Source organism: Coffea eugenioides, chromosome 4 (genome assembly GCF_003713205.1).
Source record: "Coffea eugenioides isolate CCC68of chromosome 4, Ceug_1.0, whole genome shotgun sequence".
NCBI lineage: Eukaryota > Viridiplantae > Streptophyta > Magnoliopsida > Gentianales > Rubiaceae > Coffea > Coffea eugenioides.
This window is the reverse complement of record NC_040038.1, coordinates 37,634,521-37,640,594: the sequence shown is the minus strand read 5'-3', so window position 1 is coordinate 37,640,594 and position 6,074 is coordinate 37,634,521. Positions and strand designations below refer to the sequence as shown.

Below are 6,074 nucleotides of genomic sequence, written 5' to 3'. Positions count from 1 at the left end.
CTAACACTCATCTAGTTAATTTCGTAGATTTATGTGGTACAATCAAAATAAATGGAGTAAGTGATGATGCAATTAAATTAAGGTTGTTTCCTTTTTTACTTTGTGATAAAGTGAAAGTATGACTTAATTCTTATCCACCTATTACTTTCACTTCTTGGGGTAAGTTGACAAAAACATTCTTAAATAAATATTTTCCACCCGGAAAAATGGCTAAATCTCGTATGGATCTATTTATAAATTCTTATGTGGTTATAATCTTCTTATTGAACTACAATCCTTAATCATAATATACCACAACTTCCATACACATTTATATCTCAGTAATGACTTCATGAGGAACCAATTTAAAATCACAAAAATTAGTTCAAGGCACAGAGATAGTTCTATTTCATGGATTAAAAGTAATTTCTCCTCGCAACTTGTAGTAACTTCTCCACCATTCTATTTCCTTGCATTTCTCTTAATATATGAATCTTTCTTTCCAATCTCCCCAGTGAAAAACTTAACTTAGTAAACCACAGATTCTACAACTATAGCTAAAACAATGAGATGTCAATTAGTAATTTGTCCCAAAAAAAACTCAATGATATGGTCAAATCAGAAGATATAGGACGTCATTATTCCTATACCAGCAGAGAAAGTTAAAGTTATAAGTATCTAATTACAAGATGAACTATAGGCTAAGAATGATCAAATTGATATCCTTCTCTTCCAAGCAGATAGTTATATACATGAAAAACCAAAACCAATAATGAATGAATACCAAAACCTTAATCTTGACAATTAGAAGAAAAATGTACCACGTAGAATATGTTGAAGTAATGATTTCATTAAATGCTAAAAAAGATTTGAAAATCACAAATACTTCTCCTTAATAATGAAAAGATTTTAATCGCAACAACAACTTTAGTCTTTATGAACTAAATAAAGACTCTAAAATTAAGCAAATAACATTTTCAAGAAATTCCTACCTCTCTATGTATCTCTGAGATGTTTGGATTTTTCAAAACTCCAGGGACATGTAGAAGAGAAATGCTATCCCCACTTGGACCAAGACCAAACTTTACTTGTTCAAATAACAAATAAGGTGAAACAGGGTCAAGAACGCCGAATCTCTTTAGGATAAACAGATACATTTTGTAAGTTCATTATTACGGGTAGTTCTTACAAAGGATCGGACTAATGACGTATACAATACTTGAATTCTCAATGTAGATGCTACATAGTTGGCTCTCATCTTTTAGAGAGTATGAGTGTAATAGGAGCATCCATCGACAAAAGGATCACCCTAAGATGATCATCTCATCGCTATTGAGAACGAATTAAATCAGATGGTTCTATTTCTCAATCTTTCTAACTTGCTTTGCTCCTCGGAACCAAAGTCGAAAATATTGAAAAAATCAGTCATTCACAACCACTGATGAAGGATTCCTTGAAAAGTTAAGGATTAGTAATCCTTTTTAGAAACTTAGAAATCAAATGGATTTGGTCTTATACATACACGAGGAAGGTAATCAAAAAAGAGAATGTGAGTTCTTCTTTCTTTTATCACTTAGGAGCCGTGTGAGATGAAAGTCCCATGCACGGTTTTGAATGAGAGAAAGAAGTGATGAATCCTCTTTTTGATTCTGACTCTCCCACTCCCGTCATTGCTTTTCTTTCTATTACTTCGAAAGTAGCTGCTTCAGTTTCAGCTACCCGAATTTTCGATATTCCTTTTTATTTCTCACCGAACGGATGGCATCTTCTTCTGGAAATCCTGGCTATTCTTAGGTTGAAATTGGAAAATCTTATTGCTATTACTCAAACAAGCATGAAACGTATGCTTGCATATTCGTCCATAGGTCAAATCGGATATATAATTATTGAAATAATTGTTGGAGACTCAAATGATGGATATGCAAGCACGATAACTTAATGCTCTTCTATATCTCCATGAATCTAGAAACTTTTGCTTGCATTGTATTATTTGGTCTATGTACCGGAATGGATAACATTTGAGATTATACAGGATTATGCACGAAAGATCCTTTTTTGACTCTCTCTTTAGCCCTCTGTCTCTTATCCCTAGGAGGCCTACCTCCACTAGCAGGTTTTTTTTGGAAAACTCTATTTATTCTAGTATGGATGGTAAGCAGGCTTATATTTCTTGGTTTTAATAGGACTCCTTACAAGCGATGTTTCTATCTACTATTATCTAAAAACAATCAAGTTATTAATGACTGGACGAAACCAAGAAATAACCCCCCACGTGCGAAATTATAGAAGATCTCCTTTAAAATCAAATAATTCCATTGAATTGAGTATGATTGTATGTGTAATAGCACCTGCTATACCAGGAATATCAATGTAAGTGGTGATAATAAGGGACCAAATTGGCCATGAATTGAACCAAATTTGTTATTTTGTAATGCTGCATACACCTTGCACATAATTGTTTTTGTTTGGGTTCTCTAATTTTCTTTTAGAAGTCCTAAATTAGATTTATTTTGTAAAAATGAAGGTGGTAGGTGGTGATATAAACAGGACCTAATTGGCCATAACTCTAAAGATAAGGGACCAAAATTATTATTTTTCCATGCTTAAAAGCACAAACGTAAGATTTTCTACTATTTCTAATTTTGTTAAAAAAAAAGACAATTAGAAAGTTCGTGGAGATTTTTCAATTTTTAACATTCGTTCCCATTCCCCTTAATACCTTATATTGTAAATTTAATTTCAATTGTCTCTCAATACAAGATGAACAATTTATCTTTACACTATTAAGTGAGTGCCTTACTACCATATATTGTGAACTTGCGGCATATTATTCACCCCAATTGAAAATTAAAATAAAAAAAATTAAGTTTATTTAGTTAAACAAATTCAGTATACAAAATTAGAGTTTAAGTTGAATTTTACCCTCCTAAGATTATGTTATCATACTTCGGTACCAAGACTAATAGTTGGCTATTATTAGTTAACTTTTGTATTTGAAAATATCATAAAAATTCTAATATGCATTATACTATTTAGTGTATGAAATAATTCGATTTCCTTTTTTATCCTCTTTTTGATTCACAATCTTATCTTCTTTTTGTTATCGGCTGCAGTAATACCGGCTGCAGTTTTCAAAGTTATCGAGAAGGTTTGCTCTAATTTCTTGTGGGGGTCGAGCGAGGTGGGGACCTGGTATCACTGGATTCGATGGGATCAGTTATGCTTTCCGACGGAGGAGGGGGGAGTGGGATTTCGTCTACTACGGGACATGTATACGGCCTTCTCTTTGAAGTTATGGTGGAAATTCCGCATGGGGTCATCTCTCTGGGTCAAATTTCTGCTAGCGAAATATTGTCGCCACTGTCACCCTTGTCAGGTGGAGTACAGTGCGGGGTCATCGGCTACCTAGAAATAGCTGGTCAATGAGAGCCGACAAGCGGAGCTATCCATGCGATGGTTGGTGAATGCGGGAACTTGTGATTTTTGGTATGACAACTGGCTGGATAGTGGGGCTCTCGTCCACAGAGTTCAGGTTCACGGGACCTTGACATTCAAGGATTTCCTTGTACATGGAAGGTGGAATTCACTGTTGCTTGACCAGTATTTCCCAAGAGACATCACGGCTATGATCCTACGACAGCCACTCCCAGAGGGTGAGCGACTGGACGAGGTTGTGTGAATGCAGTCGACATTCGGGCAATTCTCTTTATCATCCACCTTCCAAGAGGTCAGGTAATCTCAAAACACCTCGTGGGTCTTTTCTCACATTTGGCATCCCCAGATCTCCCTAAAAGTGTCTTTCTTTATGCTACGCCTACTATTGCGGAGGCTTCCACTCAATGATATCTTGGGTAAGTTTGGGGTCCAATTACCGTCAAAATGCTTTTGTTGCCGTGCGGCTGCGGAGGAATCTATTGAGCATATTTTTGCAACGGGACAACTAGCGATGGAGATTTGGGGTTCCTTAGGGGCTGTTTGTGGAATAGGTGTACCTAGAGGTTATTTGCGTGACAGAGTGGTGGCTTGGTGGCTGTCCACGCAGCCTGATGCTCAAAGACGGCTTGTGGTTTCTATTCTCCCAAGCTTCATCTGTTGGCACATCTGCAAGGCGAGAAATAAAGCGATCTGGGAGGGGGATTAAACTGTCGTATGGGGAGATTTGTCATGGCATTCTCCAGGACGTCGCCATGGTGGTTGTAGACAAGTTCAACAAGCTCACCCTCCCACCGACTTTTGGTCAGTTTTTTGAAAGCCTTTCCCAACCCTCATCCCTGCTTCAATGCAGGCTTGTCCGGTGGCAGGCAGCAGGTGCGGGGATAGTGACATTTAATACAGACGGGGTGCTCTAAGGGCAACCTGGGTGCAAGTAGCGAGGGTGGTGTACTCTGGGCTTCAGATGGTCAAGTATTGGTAGGGTATTCAGTTTGCCTGGGGGTCACTACAAGTTTGCGCATTGAGGCCTTGGCATTGTTAACGGGCCTCCGACTCTGTGGTCAAAAAGGCTATGCACAGGTTCGAGTACAGTCTGATTCGTTGGCGTTGGTAGGCATATTACAACGACAGTTCCAATGTCCGTGGCAGATTCGTAGAGAGGTAACCCAAATATGGCAGTTGGCTGAAGATCCCGGGCAATTCTCTCATTGGTATAGAGAAGCAAACACAGTGGCAGACATACTAGCTAATGTAGGTCTCTTGAACCCACATGACCCGGTTAGGGTTTATGACCAACCAAGTACCCTGCCACGGCTAGCTAGAGGGGCAGTCAGGTTGAACACATTAGGTTTTCCTTCTCTTTGGCTTCTTAAAGGGCTGTCTGCATGACTGGCCTATGCTCAGTTTGTAAGTTTGTGTTACGGGCAATAAAATAACTCTTTTCTTTAAAAAAAAAAATCTTATCAAGTAATATGCTTTTTTTCCTCTCCTCTTATTTTAAATACCCGGACAAATTTTCTTGTTAAACCACTCTACCTCTTTTCCTAATTTTTTACAATTTTTCATTAGTGTGTTGTTTTAAATTTCTAAAAATTGATTTCATAATTGAGCAATGACTAGTATTTGATCATTTAGGAAATAACCAATGAAAGATATTGATAAAATGTGTTATCTACTTCTTTTTGGATAATTCCTATTTCATTTACTAAGATTCTATTTTATAAACTTCAAAAGAGAATAAATAAGAACTCTTTGTACTTATTTTTTTTATAATATGTGTTATCCATTCTTTTCTTTTTCAAATAATTCATCATCAATTCAATAATGTCAATGTTCATGGTACAAATGCTCTTATTACATTTCATGAATCAAAATCTTCCTTAGCAACTAATTCCAGCACCACAGGCTTCGGTCAAACAGAAAGCTCAGTTTTTGATACAAGGATGCCATCACTATTTGCATACAGCCATTCCCCATTGCGGATCAAGGTTCCTACAACAAAAACCGGGACATGCTTTTCACCAATTCCCTTTTTGTTAGATTTCTGGGGGTGGGATGCCAAGGCTCTAATTCCAACATTGCAGGAATTGATCTCATCCATGTCTTGAATGCAACCATTGACTACAATTCCAGCCCAACCCATATTTTGGGCTAGCTGTCTCAAGTTTCCTCCGCCTCATGTTTCCTCCACCATCTATTATAAGGACTTTGCCTTCACCTTTAGTTTCAAGAGCCAGCACGTTGTCCTCGAAGATGGGGCCTGAGAATGCTCGACACTGACCATAAATCTGGAAAACGGGTTGCAGTACCCGCATGTCACCACTAGCTAGAAGTGCTGCATTTGTATCACAAGCTTCAACTGTCGCTAAAGATGCCATGTCTGCCCCTGGTTGAGGAAAACTGAAATTAACCAAAGCTAATAAGCTGAAGAAGTGGCGGCGATTTCCGAGCCAGGATAAGTAATTATCCCGAGCTTGCAATTGCTCAGACCATTGAAAAAAAAAACCAAGGCCGCTCATCATCTTCATGGCCTAGGCATGGGTGCCACAGAACACAAGACGGCTGATTCCAGTGTGTTATCCATTCTTGCTTATTTCAAATCAATCAAATTTATCATGTAACTACTTTGCTTCTTCTCTTTTGCTTCTCCTCTTCTCTATTAC

The 6,074-nt window shown here is 37.9% G+C and overlaps 1 pseudogene; it reads right to left on the bottom strand.

The window, feature by feature from the left end:
- Nucleotides 1–5,323: 5,323 nt before the first annotated feature.
- LOC113767437 lies at nt 5,324–5,789 on the bottom strand (annotated as a pseudogene).
- Between the last annotated feature and the right edge of the window lie 285 nt (nt 5,790–6,074).